This window comes from Odontesthes bonariensis, chromosome 4, assembly GCF_027942865.1.
Source record: "Odontesthes bonariensis isolate fOdoBon6 chromosome 4, fOdoBon6.hap1, whole genome shotgun sequence".
Classification (NCBI taxonomy): Eukaryota; Metazoa; Chordata; class Actinopteri; order Atheriniformes; family Atherinopsidae; genus Odontesthes; species Odontesthes bonariensis.
Window position 1 is genome coordinate 28,141,741 of NC_134509.1, and position 26,933 is coordinate 28,168,673.

General features: G+C 40.6%; 1 protein-coding gene across 2 annotated transcripts in view; it reads left to right on the forward strand.

The window, feature by feature from the left end:
• Window positions 1–2,432: 2,432 nt before the first annotated feature.
• Window positions 2,433–26,933, forward strand: part of add3a (adducin 3 (gamma) a) — a 102,388-nt gene continuing 77,887 nt past the window's right edge. For both annotated transcript variants that reach the window (XM_075463828.1, XM_075463830.1), the window contains exons 1-2: window positions 2,433–2,628; window positions 21,571–21,608. The gene's annotated coding sequence lies outside the window, so the exon portion shown is untranslated. The remainder of the gene's footprint in view (window positions 2,629–21,570; window positions 21,609–26,933) is intronic.

A 26,933-nucleotide genomic window follows, 5' to 3' on the forward strand; every position in this document is an offset into this window, starting at 1 on the left:
TGTTGTACTTTAACAGTGTCTTTTTCAGTTAGAGACCCAGCTTTCACATTTACATTTATGCAACAGTCATTTATGCAAAAGACTTGCAGGTAGAGCTGGGAATATTTGCCCGTACCCGACGGGACCCGACGGGACCCGCGGGTTCGGGCGGGTTCGGGGCCCTACTTTTATTATTTCAATCGGGCCGGGCTAAAAACCGTTATTTGCGCGGTAAATAAACAATTGTGTGATAACGTTCTTGTGGAGGGGGCGTGGTGCATCAGCTGCAGGAGAGAGGTGTGGAGAGCGCTCATGGGAGCGACACCAGGTGAGTGATTAGTACACTCTCCTTTATAAAACACAGTAGCGTGCTGGAACCAGACGGGGAAGAGAAGGAGAACAAACCGGCTCGAAGCGCAGGAAGGAGGCCGCGCTGAAAGAGCCGATCAACGAGCCTACAAAAAGAAAAGAAAAGAATAAAAGCATTACACTGCCACAAGGTCTCAGTCATCCATAGTCTAACAGCTGAAAGAACCCGCAGTGGCTGTGAGAACGCCACAGTTCTATTTATACGCATAGATGCAAAATGAATGTCGCAGAAGTGAAACGGCGAGTGGTGATTTCGTGTTGGTTGAGCAAGCAAATGCAAGGTCGGAGGTGTGGAAAAGTTTTGACCATATTCACGATGAGAACAACGAATACAATGATTCATTCTTGACTGATAAGATATGCGCACATTTGAAAAAAGTCGGGCTGAAAATGGGTCCGGGCTCTACAAAGCTGTCAATCAAAACGGGCCGGGCCGGGCACGGGTCGAGTTCTTTCGGGCACGGGCCGGTTCGGGTTACCCAGGCTCCGCCCTCGCAGTGACGCAACACCTTCGGCTCTGCTACACTTACTCAGGCAAACTGCTCATTCAGGTGGATTCGAGTTCCCGAAAAAATGGGAACTCCACCCACTTTGTCGGGAAGCAATCAACTTTGAGCAGCGCCAACGGCCCAGGGTAGAGGCGTGTTCAAGGTAGTGACGTGGTTGAACTGCCACTCAACCCATGGATTGTACACGGAAGCGCTTCATTCAATATCAACATGGAGCAGCGTCAAGCTTTTGACACTGCTGTAGATGCTGTAATGAAAGTGTTCGACGGGAGATTCTCGTTAAAAATCGAGCAAAGAACAGCCCTTGAATCATTTCTTGACAGGAAAGACGTTTTCGCCTTGCTCCCTACTGGCTTTGGTAAGAGTTTAATCTACCAGTTAGCCCCGCTGGTAGCTAAATCATACGTCAGAGGAAAGAGTGGTGTGATTGGCTTAAGCTTAGGCACAGCCTTTTCTGGCCACAACCAGTAGCAACCCGAGGGAGGCGGGTTGACCAGGCCATTTCGAATCGTATTCTATGGTCTTGGTCAGACCAGAATCTCGAAGAGATTTGAAAGTCTATGTTAATCAGGCTAGGTTCGGGTCTGACTTTTAAGGCCCGTTTCATGCTCTACTTGCAGGTGAGGAACACATTAGGGACAATATTCAGCATCTATCCCAAAGACACCTTAGCACGTGAATTGGGGGAGTTGGTAATCAAACCAGCAACCTTTAGACTGATGGATTACCACTCTTGCTCTTGAACTTGAACAGAACACATCCCATTATTCTATTATAACTGGATTATATCCCAGCCCCGTTGGGTGAAAGGCGAGGTCTGCTGTGTTTATGCTGTAGATATATCCAGGTATCCTGTATTCACTGCATCCAACTGGGACATCTGATTCCTTTCTAGGTGTAACAATGATCCAAACAAAAAGTCGAGTCTAAAGTAACAAACAACACAGAGGATGTTAACTGTGAAAACAGTTAATGATTCCACACTGGCCTCTGCTGTAATGTTTGAAAAAGTGAGCTCTGCAGCCATATGTGGTTTGATTAAATACTTGCCACTAGATGGAAGCAGTGTATTTGTTATGTTATATGCAGGAACAAAAAAAAAAATTCTATATTTTTCAACTGAGGCTTTTCTCGGGTTATTCTATTAGGAATTATAATAAGACTAAAAGCTCGAGTGACACCATTGTTAAACAGCAATAAACGCGACTCGTGTGATAAGATGCACTAGCGATTGAGGTTGTTCTCTATTTGTTTCAGTTATCTCTAAAATGTATGTTTTTGTATTTCTTTGTAATTGACAGTTAAGTCTACAAAATACATTAGCCTGGTATACGAAGCCCATCCTAAACGTGGAGTCTTGTAATTTGTCTATGGCTGAATCAGGACGAACATAAATAATATACGTACATCCATAGCACACCACCTGAATCACGTGTGCTCCGTGTCTCAGCGAGGGATTTGCAACAAAATGCTCCGCCGCTTTTCTTGAATGAGACACCACTTCCTGCCATATAGTGAGACGGTTTTTCCGCTTTAGCCAGTGAATTAGATCTCCACAGCATGCTTGCTCCCTGCCCAGCCCGCAGGCAGCGGGCTTGCATCATCGTATCGAGTGGAAATCAGCGGAAGACTCACTGTGTTTGAACGGAACCATTGAATTCAAACAGCGAGGCAGAGTGAGTGAAGGCACGGGGAGCAGAGAGTCTGCAGGTCCGCTGGCTGCGTCCAACCCAACACATCCATGGTCCAACCTGAGTCCTTCCCACAGCAGGTATCAGGATGATGTTATTTATTTAGATGATCAGAGCAGTCACTGTGCACAATGACATTGTGCGTTGAACTTTATGCACGGCTCATACATGCAGGCTGAAGGCTGCTAAATAGGACTCTGCCACTGTTATATGGTATTTATTCATTCACTTTTGCCACGATCGGTAATATTTTCCGCAGGTTCTTGTGAACACGTTCAGTCGTGAAAAGCTGAATGCCTCACTTGGAGTTTTCTATAAAATTCAAGCGTATTTGCTCTTAATGACTTTCATTTGCTATTTATTTTCGTTACATGCGGGATTGTCAGGGTTTCTGAACATGCCTTTTTCTCACTGCCTTTTTTAAAATTTTTATTGAAAGAGGTCAAAAGTCAGCATCATCTGCAGTATGAACATCCTGCGTCTTAATGAGACTTACATAGATTTAAATGAGCAACATCACTCTCACTTTGCACTTGTAAAATAGGTTTTGCATGTATGGATCATCTTAATTATTATTTTCCTTCTAGTCATTTTGGCATCTTTTCCTCCTTTGTTAATTGGCATTTGAAGACTGAGCATTTCTAGTCATTCCTTTTGATCTAATGCGGTTCTTGTGCTGGTTTAGAGCATTTTTTTTTTCCAGCTCTCCAGCTCTCCTGGTTGGATAAACAAACTGCTTCCAACCAAATCAGGGGTTGGCTGTAGGGTGTCTAACTAGACCAACTGAAAGATTTGGTAAAAACACAAACTGTTTTCTTAAGTATTGTTAAAAGCAGATTGGTGATGTTAAGACACCAGAGTGGGATCAGAGTGAGTAAGACAAAGAGTGGGATCTCAGGAGAAGGCAAATGGTGTCCCTGGTCTCTGGTGCCCAACAGAAATTTTGCACAATATAGAGAGAGGTTCAAACAACTTTTGAACGTTGTTGGTGACCGTGTGATTCTGTCGTGGCCTTCTGACCCTTGAAAATGAAATGTTGAAAAGTTGGTTTAGAAAGAACACCCATGGGCAAATGTAGAATTTCTTTTTGCATATTGGTGTCCAACAGGTGAGCGGAGGTGACATAATGCATTTTGTTGAATTTCTTAATGGTGACATTGAGAGCTGGCTGACGTTTTCTGTGCTTGCAAATCAGTAGAAGCTAAAACTGTTAGTAAGAAGTACTATGATATGAGATGAGCATGGATGCAAAATTTGATGCACTTCTTCCAAAACCTGTATCAACTGTGAAAAAGTTGCTGCAGTGCCCTTTCTCTCGTTTTGTCTTTCTGCACCCTTAAATTGCATCTGACCCCATGTGCCTCCTCTGTACCTCTGGTTGTTAGATAATTCTCAGTCTGTAATGGCTCTCAGAGGATATCCATTTCCACCCCAAAGTCCTGCCAACTGAACTCAAAAAAGGTCCTGACAATTATGATTATTTTCACCTGAAGGCCTGTACTATGACATACTTGATTTCTCATTTTAGTTTTTTTTTCTTTCTTTTTTTTCTGCTCTTTATTCTGCAGAGCTTTGTGGGGAAAAAAAATCTTGGGCCTGAAATCCAGCATTGTTTTCCCCTCCTCTGATTTCCTTTGATAGAAGTGGCTTGAGTTAATTTTTTGGGACTCAACCCAGAGCCAATGAAAGAGGAGATAGAAAATACAAACGTAAAATATTCTTTTTTTACTCCGTCTCCACACACCCCCTTTGATGTGAAATCCATTTTCTCTTGAGTTTTTTACCTCCAGGTGTTTGGTAAGGTTCTCATGAATTTTGCAGTTGCTTGAGACACTAGGGAGGTGCGATGGTGAAGTTTCTGGCTGTCGTAGTTTGTCTTAGTTGACTGAAAAAGAGGAAGACAAATGACTTCTCAAGGCTCAAGTGAAAGGAACGTTAAAAGTGAAAACCTATTTGGCAAGAATTGTGCAAAACACGAATACACAAGTTTCAGTAATTTAATCCCAAGTCTCATACACGAGTCTGTTGTCTTTTTATGCACAAAGACTGTTTTTTGAAAAAGGCAAAAACTGACTCAAGTGAGTGGAAAACTTTTTGGTGGGTGTATGTTTTTTCAAACTTTGCCATTTCCATCAACCTTTGTTTAGACAGAATTTCACAGTGTATATTTGGAAAAAAATTCCGTACGAGTGATGTTGCCAGCTTGCTTCACTCAGTAGATCTGATTGGCTGGATAAACTGGGTAAACAGATTGTTCAACCAATCACCTGCCAAGTATATTTGAAAGTCCCTGCCCTTTCCAAAGAGTTCCCAATTCAATATCGCTGATGGTCCATTGTAACGGACCATCTGCCTTTTTTAAAAATTTTTTATTACATTTTTAGCAGTAATTTTTACCATGTAGAAATCAACCAAAAGGCATGCGTGTATTGGTTAGCCCGAAGCTATTTAAAGTGGACACAGTCCAGTGAATTTGAACCAGTCCAGGGACACAGATGACTTCATCATTACCTCACTCTGCTCTGTTAGAGGACTAATCAAAAACATGTGGCGCCGCTCTCCCTGCAAACTGATGGAGATTCCAACTTTCTCCTTTGTTAGGGCACATGTGCATTTGCGTACAAGTGGGCTTCATTTTATTATCTTGGATTTTCTCTTCTTTCTTTGGGTCTTGACTTTAGTCATCCCTCTGGCATGTTTCTACAAGTAGCTCTGGGTTTAGTCTGATACTTCTGAGGTCTGCTGACCGATGGGATTGAACACCATGCCTGCATAGATTGTGCAAATGTGTTTCTTACACCCAAAGAGACCAGATGGCAAACATCAGTGGTAATGTGTTATTACTCTATTTATAAGACACGCAAGACTTGTCTTGTGGCTTTAAGGAGTTTCACAGTAAATTCTGCAAATACCCTGTTATTATTTATTAAATTTTTTTTTTAGCTACAAAATTTTCTAATGCTACATTCTAACAGTGCCCTCTTTCATTTGGACGCTAGTGGCTGCACCATCTTAAGTCCAGCAAGGAAAAGCACCATTTTTTTTTTTTTTTTTTTTTAATGGCCTGCTTGAATGCGTTGTTGTATGTAAAGTGGTCCTTGATTTAAAAAGTCAGGCAAATTTGAGCCGTCTTTAGTGTCATGCTCCCCCCCCCCTTCAGTGTTTCGATTCCACAGTTATTTGGTTGCCAGAGACGGAGGTCCCAATGGGGCGGGGTTGGTATAAATCTATCATTAGGTGGATGAATTACTGACAACATCTGATCCAGAGTAGAGTACAGCTGGCTTCTGTCTTGCTTAGAGAGGTGTGTATGTTCATAGATGAACCTTTTTCTCTGGAGCAGAGTGTCAGCAGTGGGTCTTCCCCTGCAGCTAAAAGGCTTTTACATAGATATTAGAGTGGAGTAACTATGGCAATGGGGTCAGCCTCTGACCATGGGAGAAGGAGATGTGCCAGGTTTTTGGCCAAATTAGCTTTTTCAGGCTGACAGCAGTTCTTTTGATCCCCTTCCCCGGTCATCACCTTACTAAAGTGTCTCTTAGAGTCAAACGTTTCTCATCATGAAAGTCTGGAGCTGACATGAGAGCATCGACTCCACCAGAGTTCTTTAATCTTCTGATTGATTGCAATATTAACTGAAATTATAGGTATTATCCAGTCACACACTTCATTAACTTGAACTAATGTGAGTTGAAAGTCAGTGATCTTTTTTTTTTTTTCTTCTTCTTCTTCATGATAAAAATCCATCAGTCTGGTCTAGACTCTCAACATAATATGGTTAGGATTATATAACCTGAGCCGCTCCTTACCTCTTTGTGAGGTCAGATCCAAGAAGACTTGAATCTTTAATTGGTTGTAATAGTTTGAAAAATACTCCCAAGTGAGCAGAGAATGACTCTGACTAGATATTTTGTCTTGTCTGGTCTGTTTGTCAGGCACAAGAGTGAGTGTACATCTCTGGGGGGGGGGGGATTCCCATTACTGGGCCCCAAGGGTCTGCATTAATATGGAGATTAGATGAGAATTCTTCCAGGTCACCAAATCTATTCAATTAACTGACTGTCATTTCATATATTTACTGGCAGAGGAAAATTAAAACGTGCATAGTAAAATGTGAGCTTCATTAGTCAAGTGAATTCATCACTCACAGTACGTCCATGTGACGTTGATTTATAGCCGAATATATGTGTGTTTCTGGGCATAAAAGCTGCCTCTATGGGTGCCTTCATTACGGTTGCGGATCCACTCGCTGTGTGGGGATCTGGGAAGGATGTACAGCTGCTATTTTTGAGCGTGATGGAGAGCTCGTGTAACACATACATGAACTGTGTTTGAATGCAGAGTTCAATTTGCTTCTCTCTCATTTTGTTACGGTCTGGCTTGTTGTGCTTTGTAAAGTAGAGACTGTAAATGAGTTAATGAAAAGAAGGGTTTTATTGTAGAAAAACTAATTAGAGCTGCTCCCATGGTGAGATGCAGCAGCAGTAAGAATGGTGTTGTCCTGAAAGCCTCACTGGACATGCCTTATAAACCTCCCTCATAGGTGCCGCTAATGGAGCCCGTTTAGACAACAAAGCCCTTGCAACATCTGCAGATTCTTTATCCAGTAATATATTTGATTTTTAACACTATGGTCATGTAACCAGGACTTCACTAGGGGACTCACCAGCGTACGTATAGCTTTGTACATGAAGCTGACAATCGATTGTTGGGAATGTTTGAAGTGTAAATGAACATCTTGTCTCATGTCTTTTTGGAATGCAAGGCTCTGTCAGCTCCGTTGGACTCCACTGACGCCTTTTTCAGTCGACATATTGAATTGGTGTTGAGTCGGTTAGTGAGAGGGGTCATTCTGATTGGTGGTTTAGCAAAGTGAGTGAACTCTTTAGTACATTTTTTTGGCTCATGAAGCTTAAATGCTAAGCATGCATTTACAAAATAATCCAAAGGATGAATTGGTTTTAAACTGAAATACAGGTTTTTGGGTTTAAACACATTAGAGTGCGCAAATGGAATACTTTCAGATTCAAATAGAACAAACTGAGCTGATGATGATTATCTCATCTCTTTTTCTTACATTTTTACCTGATTGAATCATTTAGACTCCTGCTTCATTCAGCACTGCAGACTTTAGTCGGCATGCACAAGCTTGGATTTTACATTGTAGTTGGCAGCTTGAGATTGTCATGTCTAGTGTTCCAGCGCAGTGTTTTTTTTTTTTTGTTGTTTTTTTTGCCAGATGCTGGTGATGTGAAGAGGCACATTAGGGGTCCAGCTGTCGGATCTGGTTGTTCACATTAGTTTGGTGTATTAGAGCCCTAGACAGCACAGAACATCCAGGTTTGCAGAATTCCAACAGTGAACACAGAGACAAAAAAGGAGCTTAGAATTTGGATGGTGTTAAGATCACAGCCGAAAAACCAACAGATGCAGTATCACAGATGGTTTTCAAGACCCTTATATCAAGGGTGTCGGATATATGGCCTCTACCACCCACCTTTATATTGCATCTTGCATACGAGTAGCATTACAAATCTAACACAGCCGACAAACAAACGCAGAATATTTGAGGTAGTCGTCATAAACATGCAAATGCGTAATTAAAAGCAACTATATTCTTGGCGCTGCTGCAAGGCCAGTTGGCATGCAGAGGGGCATAACTATTGACTTATTTCTCGGCTGTTTTTTGTCACCCTCTAACAAAAGTTCAGCTGAGCAACCTAAAAGTGCACTCCCAGTCCTCCTCTGATGTTCAGCTCACATGGTGTGCTTTGTTCATTCTCTTTTGTTCAGCCATATATCACTTGGGTATCTGACCTTCTGTTTAATGATTGTCTCACTTTGAAGCATGTCTTTGTAAAAGGTCTCATTGGAATTTTATAAGCTGTTGGCGTAACTAAGATCTCAGAAGCATGCAAGTAAAACATTATGGCCCTGTCACACTGTTGCGTATGAGAGAAGCGTATGAGTTGCGTATGAAAATTAATAATATAATTTTCATACGCACGAAAAGTCCTTGAAAATAAAGAATGACTAGCGTATGAGTAGCATATGAACTGCGCATGCCCAGCGTACGTTTCAACGCGCCTATATCAGCAGCCTTTCCACATTGCTCCATTATTGCAGTAGACGACGCGCTATCAACATCTCTCGAGACATTCATCTCGATCATGCCTCCCAAGAAGCAATCGTCGTTTGTCCGGGCCCTGGGCCGAGGAAAAGGCAAAAAAAACACGAATCATTCTCACCTAAACCTGCTGAAATGCCTGATGCACCTGCGGCTGATGAGTTACATGCTTCTGAGCGATCAAGATCCCCAACTCCTCCTCCTGACCGCTCCCGTGAATCGTCGGTTGCCTGCCGCCTCCATCTCCGCCCGTCTTGCGGAGATGGAGGCGGCAGACGGGCGGAGGCTATAAATACGCTAGCTGTACGGTACACCTTCATGCCAACATATGGCAATTTATGTCCAGCGTTCTCGACCTATCAGTAACGTACCTATATCGTACCTCTAGCGTATTCAGCGTATGCCTAGCGTATGCTTAGCGTATTAACCATACGCACAAAAGTTTTGAGCATGTTCAAAAATTAATTTCTGCCTCAGCGTATGCCAACGTATGCCAACGTATGCCAGCGTGCTTGAAACGTATACAACCTATGCCTAACGTTCCCCTGGCGTATGTCAGCGTATACCAGCGTATGAGTGATAACTTTCATACGCAACTCATATGCTTCTCTCATACACAACAGTGTGACAGGGCCTTTAGGACAAAATTTGTGACCCCCACTTCTCTTTGTCCTTTGCTAACCAGTATTGTCACTCTTATCCACCATATTCTGCAGTGGATGTACATGAAAGTGGATGTGACCTAATGGTTGTGGGTTGATTGTGTTTGTTTTGTGGCCAATCAGAGTTAAATATTAATGCCTGAAAGGTATCAGATTTAACCTTGATAATGACAGATGACACAAATAAGAGTTACTAATGGTTTATATTATCTGCACATGTTGACAACACGTTCCCATCCAGTGATGTCTCTTTTATTTCCAGTTAACATTATCTAGTTGTGTACTGATCAGTCAGTGGTTCCTGTAGCTGATGGATCTGGTTGCATTCATTGCAATCTGAGTAAAGTCGCTTTGGTTACGCTTTCGGTGTGATTCAATAAATAAACATGATTTAGTGTCTGACTGTGTGACAGTTTCATGGAGGACCTATGAAAAGACATCAGTTTCAAAAGAAGAACTGAAAATGTTAGTGTGTGTGTGTGTGTTTGTAAATGAACTCTTTTTGGCCTTGTGTGTCCAGGAAACACCCTTTATTGCTTCTGTGACCAAACACCTATTTACCACATCATCTGGCAGGCACACCCTTGCCTCGGTTCCTGCTTGTGTGCGCACGTACACTGTGCTGTTGTGAGATCACACACTATGTGACAAATCCCAGTTGGCAGCACTGAGGTCAGCTAGCCGCTGAGGCCCGTGTCAGTGTGGCCATGCACTGTGCTGGGCTGCTCAGTTGTCTTGTCTCTATCTTGGTCACCTTATTTACTAAACAGTGATTCTCATCCTCCTGATATGCTGTGTCACCACTGTGGGGCTTTGATCTTCAGGAATTTATTTGTTGTCCTCACTGAACGGGTAAAGGTTTTCATCTATTGAGTGAGCTTTATTAATATGTTTGAAGTGGGATGCTCACGAGACGTGATGTGAATCCGAACGTCATCTTACAAAACAGTGCTGGCTTGTTTTGATGATGAGTCATCACCGTGGTATTCTCTCACTTGCTTTTACAAGGCGCCACTTTTCAGTCGTGTTTATATTTGTTTATGGACAAAGCTTGCCTTGGTGATCGGGTGTATGATATTTAGCAATGGTATTGCTAAATGTTATTGTTGATGCTAATCCACAGCTTTGCTTCTCCTCTTTGCTGTGTCGTAAATGGACATGATGTTCTTGTAAGAAAGTTGCATGCCAGTTGCAACATATGGTTTGTTTGTAAAATCAGAAATGACCTTATTGTTGTGCCAGAGTAGAATTATTTTAAAGTGGCTGATGCTTTTAGAATACTTCACTTTGGTGTAATGGCACCTCTTGGATCACTTGATCTTTGTACAGAAACTTTTTCAAAGAACAACTTCAAACAGTCAATAGCCTCAACTGTCTTACCTTTTCATCTTGCTACAGTACATGACACGCAGAGCTGAAAAATACATTTTTTAGTTTTTTAGTAATGATGTAAACGAGAAAATCACGATAAGATGGTTATTGTGCAGAATTCAGCTTTGCAAAGATGGTCTTGTTCTTCCCAGCTGGTCTCTTCAGCCCCTCCTGTGGTTTGCTCAAGAAGACAGACGAAGACACTGGTCAGGAAGATTTATTCTAGATGGACGATGAAAGGTTTACCTCTTGTTACTACTCTTCTTAAGAGAGTGGGCTTGGCCCCTCACCCTGGTTGGTCTTCATGTGACTTCCATGGAGGTGTCCCACAGAGTGCAAAGCATTCCCTGGCACCTGGGTTCTTCCTACTCCCTCTATGCTTGAAAACGTTATAGTTAAACTTAAAGTATACGTGTACATCTATAGTTCCATCTGAGATGTGTGTTTTGCTGTCAACAATGTTCTGTTTGTTGAGCCTTGCTCTGGACTAGACAACCTCCATTAAAGTGTCAGCCTCTTTATTTTTCTACTTTTTTTTTTTTTTTTTGTTTAAATATGTTTTAGCTTCTTAGAAAGTAAATTTGAGGTATTTTTTGATAGATTGTTATCCGAGTCACTGTGTGCATCTCACCAATAACACTGAATCAGAGTATGGTGTTCCCATTTAGGCATAATTTCAGACAAAAATACAATATCATGTTTCAGTGAGTCGGGTCCCGATAACCCAGCCATGCTGTATTCAGAAATATCACAGCATTAAATGCTACATTCAGTGCCACTATGAAACGATTACGATTTGATTTTTATATGCTGTTTTTTTTTTTTTTTTTTTTTTTTAAGGCTTTGTTACAGATGTTTTGATAACATAGTTTGCAACTGTGACTTGGAACTGTAAAACTGTAAAATCGGTATCGAGGACAAAAAATATTGATCCGTACATCTCCAATTGCAAACTGGATATTGTGAGTATTGGGTTGTTGCAAAGTGACCGAGGTGCAGCAAACTTCACAGCAAGCATTCAAACATATAGGTCTGAATAAAGCAAGATTACTAACTGACTGACCAAGAGCCGAAACTAATCTTTGAATGTCAGGAAACATTTCCTGGCATGACTTGAGATAAAGATGACACAGCCCTACAGATTAGAAACTCACTCTAGTTGCAGTGCTGAATGCTCAGATGTCTCATCAAAAGTTTGAGCAGAATAGAGGACCATTAAAATTCTAAATGCACAAAAATATTTTGAAAGAATTAATCCCGTTCATGGCTGCCATATATAATTATCACCTTTCCTATCTCTTGCAGCTGCAACATGGATAGTATATTGCAGTGTACCTCGATCACAGTCCTCAGGGGCCACTAACCTGCATGTTTAAGATGTTTCCCTGCTTCTACCTCAAATTACCAGGTCCTTAATGGGCTTGTGTGGAAATTTGAGAACAAACTGTTGAGCCACGTTTTTTTGTTGTCATTTTTAATTGGATGTATCAGAGCAGGGAAACATGTAAAGCATGCAGGGCAGTGGCCCCCAAGGACCAGTGTTGAGGAACACTGGTGAGTTGTGACACCTCCCTCCTATGTGCTCTGATTTGATGTTAAGCTCTGAATTAATGTCTCCTTTTGTTCTCACCTCAGGCTCATATTGAGGTCAATGTTTCTGCAAGAGAAATCCCTCTAATGTATTTCTATAAAGGGTGTGTTTCTACACTCTGCTGTTATTACTGTGCTTCTCTGCTGGAGGGCTGGTGCAGGCGGGCAGTGACACATACTGCATTCTGTTTAGCTTCCCCCTGGGCATCGCAGTATGTTCAAGTCTGCAGTCTGTTTGTGCAAAGCACACACATTTCTATGCTTGTGTATTTGAAGTGTTAATATTTGATGTGAGACCAACTGTTTTTATTATGGGGTTTGTTTCAGTTTCTGTGCATTTTTATGTATAGATAGTAAATAAACTTGGATAATAAACTGGAGTGATCTGCCAACATAGACGCAGTGTACAGGAGGGGCCAGAGCCGTCTCTTTTTCCTGAGACGGCTCAGGTCCTTCAATGTCTGCAGTGATATGATGTGCATGTTTTATCACACTATCATTAAGAGTGCACTGTTCTATGCTGCTGTCTGCTGGGGGAGTTGCACTACAGACAGAAACTGTAGGCGCCTGGACAAACTTGTGAAAAAGGCTGGTTCTGTTGAAGGCAGAAGGCTGGACCCTCTCAGTGCTGTGGTGGAGAAACGGATGAGGAGGAAGTTAGATTCTGTGATGGAGAATAATAAACATCCTCTCCACAGCATCCTGACAGGACAGAGGAGCAGCTGCAGTGAGAGGCTCATCTCTCTGCGCTGCAGGACTGAGAGGTTCAGAAGGTCCTTTGTTCCCACAGCCATAAGGCTTTATAACAGTGACTGCTGAGTTCTTCTCAAATTGATTGATTGATTTTTATTTATTTGTTTATTTTGCCATTTAGTAGTAGTAGTATTATTGTTGTTTTATTGTTGTTAATTCAATCATTGTAAATATTTAAAAAAAAATGTTGAGCTACTTGACGAATTTGAATTTCCCCCATTGAGGGATAAATAAAGTATTTTTCTATTGTATTCTATTCTATTCTAAATGTTTCTCTTACAGTTAATATTTCTGTAAGTAGTTATGTTGACAACAGGACACTGAACACCTGTATTATAATTTTAATTTCTATTAATCATTTACTCATTCACGTTAAAATGATCAGCAGTCTTTCAAAGTATCTAAAACTTTTCCACTGAAAGTCTCTACTGATAAGTCTTCAAGAGAAAAGCACGTGTGTGTTATGCTGCCGCACAGGTACGGCACCAAACCTCTCCATCTGTCGTAGCTCCCAGGGGCTGCCATTTATCCTCCTCTGCTCTGCTCGCATATCCGTGTCTCTGTCATTACAGAGGGAAACCTGCTCAGCCCGAGCAGGAATAAACAAGCAAAGCCGATTGTACCCTGTCACACCCAGTGTTCCCTGTGTGTTACAAGTTTCAGTTACTCAAGAAGCAATGTTGCATTACATCCTGTGTATTCAGATGGCAACAAAGAAGTTCTTTAAAGAAAAAAAAATCCACCCTAAAGCGGTTAAATGATGCCATGAAAACCGTACTTTGTCTAGCTTCAGTTAATAAATTAATCCTTAACCATGCAGATTCAGCTTTGTAGTGGGAGTTTCTTGTGACTCGAATAGAATTTCAAACCACTTTAATTATTTGTAGGTGATGCATTTCTACAAAACCTTCCCAGTTTTCAATGCTGTGAAAATTTTAGATGACAAGATAGTGTTTACGAGTTACAAGGCTCCTGAATTGATTACTTGTTCACACTGAGTCTCAATCACTAGCTACATTTACATGTCCAGAAAGATTCTGATATACCTGATTTAGTGTTTATTCTGAAGAAGACGCCACCATGTAAACAGCATTTTCTGATCACCCTAAACCAGTTAAGTTCATATTCAGAGTAAGCAATATTCAAACGTAGCTACGTGAAGAATGCTGATATATCATCTCGACACACAATCGCACTTCTACATCACCCTACCATGCACACTGTAGGTTGCAGACTTGCCATGTTCCCTTATTATGAGCTCTTTTTTTTGTTTGTTGTTGGGCTTGTTTTCATGGAGATAGTTGCTTGTTTCTGTCACAAGATCTGGCAATAGTTCAGTGCAGAACAGGAAGGGAGTGATAAACTGATGACACACTTCTGGGGTGTTGGGGAAACCCAAGTAAACTAATGCTCTGTGTTTTTGGTTGGGTAGAAATGATGCATATGTTGAGGCGATGTAATGTGGGCTTGAGCAGTCAATTGAACTTTGCTTTATAACATGTAAACGGGTAAATTAATTAAATATCCTCTGCAACTCATATACTGTATACTATAGTGTTATTTATATTAACAGTGGGGATATTGCTGTGCTTACACACCGTTTATTCCCATTTAGAAAATCATAAGCTTTGCACATAATTAATCCATTAATCATCAACTGACCCAGTTACTGAAAAATTATTCCTCAAACTTTTAATGTAAATTAAGCAAAAACTGTCTGAAACATATAGCGTGTCTCGTTGCTGATCTCTTAATTTGCTTCACTCATACTTTAAGCAAGTGGATTCACACAACAAATATTATTTCTGCCTCATCAGTTTCCCCTCCTGAGGTACACATTTGGACGCGCACACACTCACACTCCCAAAGTTTCCACTGAGGATGTGTCTGGTTGGAGTCAAGGAGAGATACGCTGTCAGATGTGTGTGATGTCATGTCACATGTCTTGGACTTATGCCGCAGGATGGAGTATGGGAAGGCAATATTTCCTTTACCTCAGCAGAGGAAATCACTGGATGCGACCTATCTTTTGTTCTTTTTTTTTTTTTTTTCAGGACGGTCACTGATACATTTTAGGTTGGAGGTTGGACAAGCGCAAAATGCATATAAGGCCATATGATATCCCACATACCACATTTCTGTACCCAACATGAGCCACCATCACAGGATGCCGTTTCTAGAATATGTTTTTCCAACCTGATTCAGTGACGTCAGCAATTTCAGCCTAAATCTGACATTGTGTTCCGGAAAAATCTGTTTTACGCCCTTGGGGAAGAGACAATAAAGAGAAAACATTACGAACAGGATTGTTGTGCTAGTGTGTGAGTATGTGTTGAAGATGTGTCACATCTAAAACATTCCCACTATGGCCAAAAAAAAGAGCCTGTTGGCTTATCAGACCTTTGCATGTGCAAAACTTCAACATTAATTCACTACAAAGGTGGGGGAAGGAAAGCTTTTTCATAATATAACTATATCAAGAAGATTCATTCTTATTTCTGTTGGTTGGTTGAGAATAAAGGCACCACTGTCATATCTGCTTAAGAAACATCAAGCTGTTGCGTTGGTGAAAAGTATAGAATATCTTTATTGTTATTGTAAATGTATAATGAAACTGAAATGCAGACCTGGTTTGTGCAAAAGAACAATAAGAGATTGAAGAAGTGTTAAGAACTTCTTAAAAATAATTGTGTATATATTTATTGTACATAAAGTATGTTGCATATGTTTATGGAATGAAGTCTCTGCCTCATTTAGTGTAGTTATGACTATGGGCTAGAAACAATTTTTTTGCTTTTATTTGACTCTTTATTCTTTTTTTTTTCTTCGGCTGTTTTTTCTACTTCTGCCTAAGTGCATCAGTTTCAACAGATGGCGCCCAGGATGGGATGGCATCGCGAGGCAACAAGAACTGTTTAGATCTAGAAGGCCGAGGTCAGCCAATGGTCATCTAGTGGAAGCAAAAAGTAAACGGCTAGCTTTGCCCTGTCCTTAACAAAGATTTTACTGTCTTTAATAACAAAGTCTTCAAGTTTATTGAATTTTGCAGGGAGCAAAGGGTAGTCATTTCTGTGACAGTAAATGAGTATACTTGTGTGACTTGCCTTGAGTTTACACTGAGCTTCAAGTTTACAGACTCTGAACATGACTGAACAAGGATGGTTTCATATGATTAATAGTGAATCACATTTTCAAGTTGTTGTTGTTATTATTAATTAAACAAATGATAACAAAACTGAGTGTTTGGTGGGGCTGTAACTAGGCTTGTTGTGTCATGCACTCTGCTTGAACCCATCTCTGTGAGGCTCTTCCTGTTAATACAGCTGTCTGGTGGATCTGCTCAGAAAGGCTCTGTAGAAAGGGGAAGACTGCATGCAGATCAACCTGAGAGGAATAAGAAGCTGAGGACTGTTGCTTCACAAGAACAACAGACAATGCGAAATGTTTTTGCCCTTAAATATTTTTCTTTCAGATGGGCATGATTAGATTTATGGAATCAGTGATTAGTTTTCCTAATTTAACTGATGCTGTTGCCCAGCCCAATGAAAAAGATTGTGTCCAGCACTGAGTAGCTGCAGCGAGGCTCAAATTATTGACCTATTGGTCACAGTGTCGTCTCTCTATCCACATTTCTACATGGCTTCAGTACTTCTCTTGAGCTCTGTGGTGGTGATGTTCCTCAAAACAGTTGATTCTCAGTTCATTGAAATTGGATTATCATATTTCTGGTCTGGGATGGAGAGTTTCCAGCTGTGGAGGGGTGGGTGCTTATGTATCGATGCACATGTCTCTGCAGGTGATCTTGTAATCTTGGACTTTTTTCACACCAGACATACCACTTGGAGGAGGTCCTGCTTTTGTGCCTGCTGGCTCACTGTCTTTACAACACATCACAACATATTATATATTTTATATATATATATATATATATATATATATATATATATATATATAACATTTCATTATTCATGTTTTTCTGGGCACATGTTTCTGTTACATTACAAACTCAAAATGCTGATTTCTTTCTGCTTTACTCAGACTTTAAACCTTGTTTTAACCTCACACAGTGGTGATTAACAGCTCCAAATGATACTACAGAGTGTTTCGGTTGAATCTTCTGGCTCAGATTTAACCTTAACCAAATTACCGTACATTACTGCCTACTGTCACCAGGAAGTGACAGCAGTGTTTTAGTAAAGTGTTGTCGTAATATTGACAAAGTATGTTGATCTTGTTCTCATATCCACACAAGGATCCATGGTTGAAACTGCAAACTCTGTGACTATATCTACTGCTGGTTCACAGGGGCATGAACTTGCTGGCAGCAAAACAGAAATAATGGCACCATATGAAAAACTGCTCCTGCCAAGATTGGAATTCCACATTTTTATCGGACTGCTCTCTGGTCAGACAGGCCCGCGCAATCCAACTAAATTTTAATAATCAGATAATACCATCTTGTAAATTTGAATTCACCAAGATATAATTAAGAGCAAATGCTAAGCAAACTAAATAATCAGCATTCTAATATAATTTGAACTCATCTACTCTGCAAATGATGGGGGGGTAGAAAATACTACAAACTGGCACCGCCACTACAGTTCAGTGACTTGCTATAACACACTGTAATTACTTAAGTTGCAGAAGTTCTGAAAATATAAAAGCTGACCTGCATCTGCATTTGACCACCGTGATGGAACACTATCCTGTCCACGTGTAAATTTTTACACCCGAGTAACACTTTACAGACTGTCATCTGTTGTGTTTCCTGCTGACCAAACACAGTCCGGCAGGCTGTCTTATCTGCCATCTGCTCTGAGACTGTAAACAAATTATAACACACGTATGCTTTTTCTTCAGGTTCAACTGAATTGTTACTCTTCCTCGTGTTGATTTGACCTCTGCTCGACTGCCTTCACCTTCCTGCACTTTGTGTGTCCTAAGCTACAGCTGTCCTCTCCTCTTTGCCAAAGTGTGGACTAATGGACTCACCTGTCCTCTCATTTCTACCTCTGAACGCAAATGAGTCCAGAACCATCAGAGAGTGACAGGCCTGAGCAGTCTGAACATTGTAGCTTTCACAACATCTCTCTAAACCCCTCTGACAGAATCAGATTAATTAGGTGTTGGGATAGTTGTGTAACCATTGCAAAACTAATAAGACTGGAAGCAAAGTCGAATTTTATCTCGTCTTCGAACTTTTATGAACGTAAACAAGTTGAGTGCCTGGAGGGGCCATCTGTCTATTTGAAGTGACCTCGTCTCCACTAAAGCAAAAACTGAAGCAGTTAAGAAATAATTTTTTATTTTATGTAATGAGACTAAAAGGGGTCATGCTGTGTTGCTGGACAGTCATATCTGCCAGATCACTAAGGCCACCGCAGCGGTCAGCAGAAACGGGAGTTATGTAACTGTGCTGATTTTTCTTGTCTCTCTGCATCTCACCTGCAGGAAAAAAAATAAAAATGATGTCAAGTGCAGCTTTGTTATGACTTGAAACAGTTTTCAGTGTTTTTTTTTTTTTTTTCTGGTGTGAGTTTGAACCTAAGGCACCTGTTATGGTGCAGGTGAAGAAGTTCATACGCACTGTTGCAAAGATGTGTATTTAAATCCTTGTCATTAGTGTCTCTGGCTTGGCCTATTATGTAAAAAAAAAAAATTAAAAAAATCATCTCGCAACAATTGATAGTTGTGAAGATGGTGTCTCAGTGTGGCTCTATTTATGCAAAGTGGTTTGCTTGTCTGACCAGTTGTTGGCCGTTGTTGGCAACAATTAAGAACAAAAATAAAGACGTTGGTTTAGAAACTACACGACCCTGCAAAAAAGTAACCATCTCAAAATGGGTACAGCTGTTTTCTTCCTGTGTCTCACTGAAAAAATACCTAATGGGGGTGGGACTGGAAAGACGGGGCCAATCATCCCAACTTATGCTTTTTTAACCACATTAATAGAGCTGGGGCAGTGCAGAGTTTGTTGAACATGCCAACTCTCAATGTAAGGGTTTTCTTTTCCATGGGCCAGAGGGCCAACACAGCGCCACACCGTGGGTTACTGTATGTGTTTGTTTGTTTATTTCAACCAAAGCTCCCTCTGGTTTATTCCAACCTTGCTTCTTCTGTGGACCATTATCCATTTCATTGTCCTTCCTGCTGTATATTTTGATATTGCTAATCTGCATTTATAGATATTGTGTAAAAATGGCACAATGTTTTAGTGTGTCTCATTGGCTACCAAGATCACATCACCAGCTATTAAACTGTTCCTGGGTCTAGACTCTAGACCAGCAAAATATCATCACAAGTGGTAAGGTGAGGCTTTGATGAAATTCAGACTGATGCTGTTTCCAGGTGTGACCTTTAATCCACTCCAGTTGGAAGCCAGCAAAGATTTGATATACTTCATCATAAGAAACTAGATTTTAAGATGACTCCTGAGCAGAGTCTTTAGTTCCGGTGGATTTCACTCAGCTGATGAGCTCTGTGATCTGACGCTCTCTTGAGGTTTTGTACGGTGGAATAGATTTGAGCTATGACTGAATAATCTCTCTGTCCGAGTCCTTCCACACCTAAGAACTAAAGAAAAAATCATTTTCCCATCTCCACTAACACCATAAGAAACTCTCCAACTAGATTTAGCAGGTAGGAGAGTTTCAATTCCCATTTTTTTTTATTTTATTTTTTTATTTTATTTTATTTTTTTTATTTTAATTTTTTTAGCCAGCCTATGAATGGCCAGCTCTGTGGAAGAATTCTGGCTTTAAACTTTCTTTTTCTTTCCATTTGTAACACAGCTATTTCCAGCCCTTTTAAAGGACAACACCGTTTTTTTGACATTGTGCCCTTGATTTCACATTATAACATGATGTTCTACTCACCCCTGCTTGTTGTTGGTAATTTGGAGCTGTTCCGAAGATATTCGAGAGGCGTCTGGCTGCTCTCTTGAGATATTCGGCCATGAAACGGTTTCCTATGGGCAACGTTTCATGAATTTTTGTCGTAAAGTCTGTGTGTGTTTGTCTGTGGGCTGTCTGTGGTAGTAGCACGATGATGACGTCAGTAACACCCACTTTACGACAAAAATTCAAAATTACAGTAACCCGGATTTTTTTAAGTAAGCGACGCACTTCCACGTTATCAGTGCTAGTGTAGAGTAATTAATAAATTATAAACAGCATAGTTTGTGCCTGTATAACGTTGCCCATAGGAAACCGTTTCATGGCCGAATATCTCAAGAGAGCAGCCAGACGCCTCTCGAATATCTTCGGAACAGCTCCAAATTACCAACAACAAGCAGGGGTGAGTAGAACATCATGTTATAATGTGAAATCAAGGGCCCAATGTCAAAAAAACGGTCTTGTCCTTTAATACGAGTGCAACACTGTAAATGTTTCTTTTTATTGAGAGGCTAAATGTGTCGCATTCCCCATTTGTAAAAAGTGTTGCCACCTCCCTTATTCTCTATTTTATTTTATTTTTCACTTCACCTTTTAAGTGTGTGATTGAGTATAAACCCATCTCTGTGACCAATGGCATGAATCTGTGTTTATGGTTGTGAAGATTATTCTCTCAACAGATTGTGCCAGGACTATTTTAGACCTACTGTAGTTTTGTAATAGTTTGCTGTATTATTTTGGGTCAGCTCCAAAACTCCCACTTACCCGTTATCATCGTAATGGAATCCAGGCGCAACACCGTCAGCAACAACACGTTTCGCATGCCATCAATCCGCTCTAGAGTTCTCCTACGGTCAGCCGTGCTCCCTGTTGTTGACACAGTTGGTGTTTTTGCAGATGACATTGATGATTATCAAGGGCAAACAGAGTCTCTCAGGCCTCCTGCCGGCCAACAATACAGTATGCAGGCACAGCCCATTCTCCATCGTGGAAACTACCGACCTCTGTGACCGAGAACACACGTAGAGCACAGAAGAGTAGAGTCGCATGATAATTTACCAGTATAAATGTATTACCAACTGAGCAACATACACAACTGTCTGGTACTGTTGAGACCATAGGGAGAGCGTGATAAAAATGATCTCTTGTTTCACATTTCCTTTGAAAGACAGTTGTTGTTCTTCTGAATCACAGTATTGGTTTGTAGTTTGGCCAAGGAAATTAAAAAGGCATCTAAAGCATGGAAATGCATACAGGATTACTGTTTTTGTTGTTTTTGGATACTTTACATTTACATGTGTTGAATTTTGGAGCAGATGACATTTCAAGGACAATGAAAAGTCTTCAAGATACATACTTTAGTCTTAGAACTGTCTTCCTTTTGTTTATTAGCTATTCATTTCACATAGTCCTGATTTGCATGTCTGTTGCCCAGAGTTACAAACCTCAAAAAAAGAGAATGTGAAAAACAGTATTCAAACCAAATGCATGTCTGCTTTTAATTGTGTCTAATTTATTCATCTTAGAAGCATAATGCGCCTTACAGATTTAAAAACTAGCCGTAACAGACCCCAGAAAATCTGGACTGGCAAAGTAAAAATCTGTTTCTGTCTGTTTCTGTCCTAGTTGGCGAGACGTCATTAACTCGAGCCGTCCCCAGAGAGGTAAGAATTTCGACATCAGCCTACACCATTTCAGCTCCGGCTCAAGTTTTAATACACCTGTTGATTGGAAGAACAGCACAGCTCTGTTTTAAGTATTATTTTACACCATAACAAGCATGGTTGGTGGGGGAGTATCAAATGTAGAGTTGAATGAAATGGAAAGTTTTAGTCTGTCGTCCAAAAGCCTCTACGATTTTTGTCAAGGACACGGAGGTTTCATGGAGAGCAGAGGCTGGCGTTTTTGGGAAAGCCTTGAATAAATGACACCGCTTTGGTCAGTGGTTAAAGCTGCAGTCTGCAACTCTTTTTCAAGCATAATGCCTGGAACTGTCCGGGGATTCTGAAAGTAGTACATTAAATACCCCAATACAAAAAAAAATAGTTCTCTAGGTCCCCTATATGTCCCGCTAGGTCCCTCCAAAGCCAGCAGGTTTGTTTACAAAATTGCAGACCGGACCGGTAAAAGGTAACCAATCAGGTTTACGAGCTGGGCTCTGCTGCCTGTCAATCACCGATTGTGCACGCGCGATACAAGGTAGGCTCGTCCCCACGCTTATTTATCTAGACTATTGAACTTCATTACGGGCTAGTCTACTTACTGTGTCTTCCATGATCGCAAATGACAGGTGAGTTGATGAATGAGGAGTCGTGTAAGCGCATCTGGCGTGCACGTCTACGTGCACGAGTTCTCATGTGTTTTGATGGGGCGGGACAGGAAGTTGAATAACTTTTTATTTTTCGGTTAAAAAATAAGCATTTCTTGCATTTTGCGACTACGGAGGTCACCGTTTTCAACTTCAAGCGTTCTGATAGATCATGTAAACTCTTAAAATGCCAAAAAGTAGGACTTTACGTATGACAACAACAAATCCTGCAGACTGCAGCTTTAACTTACAAACTACATTTGGCCAGACCTTTTATGCGCACAGGATAGTTCTATAAAGAAAATAGTGCTTTTCTCTCCACAGAACTTTTGTCTGTGCTTGTTCGTCCAGAGTATTGCACATGACATGCAGTTGAAGGGAAATTTACTCGCACCACTTCTAAACAACGATCACTGAAGCGTTCTTCTCTTCGATTATTTTCAGTTTGAATGTTAACACAATTCACGTCTTTAAGCTGTTAATGTGTTTTTCAGTGCCACTTTTTATAGTTTACGTTCTGCTTCTTAGTACATTTCCTCACCCTGCCAATGATTTTTCCAGTTTCTTTCTACTTGGAGCAATATTAGTTGCATACTCCAAGCTTTACAGAAGGGAACACCTACTTAATTCACTGCTAGCCACTGAGTATTGGAAAATTGAATAACTTCTGCTACATATGGCACAGGCCCCATCTTCATTTTTATCTACAAATTCACAAGGCAATGACTCTGTACTTAAAGCTGCCGTCTGCAACTTTTTTTTAGTCATATTAGCTTGAACTGTCATGGGATTCTGGAAGTAGAATATTAAATAGGCTGTTTAGGAAAAATAACGAAATGGTAGAGGTTGGGGGAGGGACCTGAAAGTTGTATCAGTTCGAATTTTTCGACTTTAGACTCGCAATTTTGAAAACCTGCCGACGGCAGCTTTAAGTGTCTCTGTGTACCTCATCTGTTTGCCATCTGTAGTGTCAGCACGCTCACATTTTGCTCAAATCAGTTTATGTGTTTATTTTTTTGTATGCTGGTTATTATTGTAAAATACATCAATTTGAAATAATTATGATGCATGAGAGATGACCGTGCTGCTAGAAAGGAGTGCGACAGAAGTACCAGGTTGTGTTGATGTCCAATACCAGCAATACATTTAAATTGCTAGTTAACTGAAGCAATGCCATTATCTCTTATAACGTAGCGTTTGTCTTTAGGAATGTATCACCTGGTGATACATTTACTCAAACTGAGGGTTTTTATAAACCTGTGAACTAAATAAAGAAAAATAAATTTGATTTGATTTGAACAAATCTGATCTAAATTTCTGTAAATGCTCTGGGGTCAGGACTGACATGCTGTGTTCGTGAATCAAGATCCTCACAGTTTTTATAACTTTTTTGGAGGGAGTACCAAGTTTTTTTCTTTTTTTTTTTTTTCTTTTGTGACCACATCAAAGGAACTACGAGCAATCATAGATTATAGAACTTTGTTTGCAGGGTCTTTGTGAGCTCTTGCATCAGGCTCGGTACTCTCCCGGGAAGAAGGGAACCTTCTGGAACGCAACAAAGTCACGGTTCATTAAAAATATGAAAGCGACACAATCCTACGCCATTACAGAATATATTTATAACCCTTTAATGTTCACAATGAGAGAAAAGCAATTCATCATTTGCTTTGAGAATCTAATGAGAATCTGTTTTTTTTTTTTGTTGTTGTTTTGTTTTTTTTCCCCACAAACAGTTGGGTTGCTCTGCCAGAGCAGGACATTAGAAGGGTTAATTACTGGCAAATCCACTGGCATAACAACAGACCTAAACATTAGCCATTCCAAACCAGAAATTTGACTCATCTTTTAACTGCTGACTAGCTGTTTCTTTACTTTAGTATCCTGCAACTGAAATAAAAGCTCTCAAGGGTGTGGTGTTATTCAGAGAGCTCCCCAGGCTCCTTATCCCTCAGCGCTCCTCAGAACTGTTTAGTCATACTCCTCCTCTCCCACTCTTTATGTGTTTATGTTTTCTGTGTCTCATCCTGTGTTTCTTAGTCTTTTCTCACCCTCCCACTCTTCCCTTTTCTCTGTCAGATGCTTTTAGAGCATCTCTTTTCAGACCCATTTTGACAGAACTTCCAGATCTACGGCTTGCTGGATCAGGGGAAATCAGTTAATCTCTGCTTGCTGACATTTCAGCTAGTGTGTTGAATACTCCTCGAGACCTGTTACAGTCTTGGCGCCCATTCTCATCATACACCGCTCGTCTTGTTACAGTTTAGTATCATGTTGGGAATACTGCCAAAACTGCTTAGGAAGGGGTCAAAGAATACTAAATAAGAGTCTGATGTGTTTATCTGGCTCAGATACCATTCCGATGGCGTCTGTGGGAAGCAAGCCCAATCCACAAAAACTCCACCCTAAAATCCACAGAGCATAAATGGTCTTTTTCTAATGTCCTGGTATCAGAGGGAGATCCTCAGATCTTCTTTGTCCTCACCTTGATTGATCTGAGCACTTCTGGCGGACACGAGAAGGACCAACTCAATATTAGGACGGTGGTCATAAGGGCTGACCAGTACAGGACCCAGGATTTAAATGAATTGTTAAAGTTCCAAAGAGCTTCTGAGATCACACATTTCATCAGACCAACATCACGCCGCCCAGCCAGATGGAAAGTATTCCCATCAGAGAAGCTGGAAACGCAGATATTACGCAAAACAATAAATTATTTGTCTAAATAAATGCAAATTACATTGCTTTTGCTCTGTTGGTTTTAAAGCAAAATCCAATCTTGTTTTGAGAATTTTCCCAAACTTTATTGTTTAAATGTAAAAATGTCACCACTGGAGCTGGCGTCTTTGTGATTTGTATTTGTTTGCCATTTTAAGTGCAAACCTAAGCAAAGCCATCTGGCTAAACTCCTAATGCTCCATTTTCAAATTACTCCACAAGAGAAAGTGGATTAACAGCTGTTGGTGTAATCCATTAATGAGTTTTGTAGTGTTTTCTGTGATTGTGCTTAACCTTACACTGATAGCAGAAATTTAGAAGTAGTACGCTAATGACTTGAATCAATCATTATATTGAAGTGAATGTTCATCCATCTTTTTGCATTCTCTTTTATTCCAAAAATAATTATTTGAGTTATGGCCTCAAAGCACCATAGCAGCAAGAAGTCAGCAATGATATTCACTTAGAAATAGATATATGTTAGTGACCGCAAAGCAATATTCTCTTCTAGACACTTCCATACATTTTCTTTACCCACTTAATCCAATTCTGGTTCGGAGGGAGAACTGGATCCTGTCCCAGCAACCATCAGGCGGAAGTCAGAGTACACAGGTTCACAGGAGCTTTCTAGTTAAGTGTTAGCTAAGTTTGTAAGCTTCACAGTGTTTACAATCTAGTTAATATGATTTAGTAGCAGGGCTGGTAATGCAAACCTTGATTCAGTAGCTTTTTGTAAATGAAACCGGCCCTGATGTGTGTAAGTGAGACTGAGTAGGAAACTTTTTTTCCGTCTCTATTTTTATTCTTAACTTCCACATTATCATCTCCTCACCTCCTGCCTCCTTCAATCTCTCCAACTCTCTTCTTTTTTTTTGTCTTTCCCTTCACTAAGACGGCTGTCTTTGACTCTGCAGGGTCCATTTCATTCAACTATACATTTGAAATGCCTCAACATATGCAGACCTATGCATTCTTGGTTGCCATGTCCTCACGATATACCCACCTGAACATGTCCGATGTCAAATGTGAGTCAGTTTGCTCATTGGGTTTTAAACTCTGGTTTAAACAAACAATCCTTCCTGGATCATTTGAAACTGTCTCATCCAGATGTCCTCTCCTTAAAGATGTAAGCCGTTATGGAGATCTGCAAACATAATGTTTCTTCATGCAGTCACAGTGTCTTCTTCCTGGCCACAGATCTGGTTTTACATCCTGAACCAGACATGTCTCCCTGCCTCTTACTAACTTTTTCGGTCAAGAACAAGTCAACACACACTTTAAGCTGGCTTCAGTTTTGAGAATTCCGGGTATCTGCAGCATAAAGAAGTTCTTGATTTATACGAATCTCTGCGGTGATGGGCGGCTGTTGGTGGGCACATGCTGCGATGCGGAAACATAAACCTGTCTGTGTTCAATCAAAGAGATGGATTTTTATAGATGCTGGAAGTAAAACAGGCGTGCAGTTCCTCTCAGGAAAGTTTTTGGTGTAAATCACAAAAGCCTGGGCACATCTGACTAGGATAATTATGTTCCACCCTCCCCTCCTTTAAGGTAGAGGCTGAGCTTACTGCGGGAATATTCTTGTGGTAAACTATCTGCTGATTTTGAAGCACTGAATTAGTGTTTTTTTTTTTTTTTTCACTATTACTGACTAACTCAGTTGGACATATTTCTGCAGAACTTGTGTACTGATATGAATCCTTACAAAAGAGGTCTTTCCTATAACTGACACACAGTGATTTGTAGTAACAAACTGTTTTAATTACAATCAGAGTGGGTGTTTCCCTGATAAATAACAGCTGTCTCCTCACTGACTTGTGCTTGCTGACAGCAGGCAGAGGATGTTGGTTTGTGTGCGTTTGTGTGCCTGATTGCACATGTACTGTTTTTGGTGAGTTTTACAGACTTATTTGATGTGATTAGTTACCCTCTGTTTGTCATTGTGTTGAGATGGAAAAAATGGTTT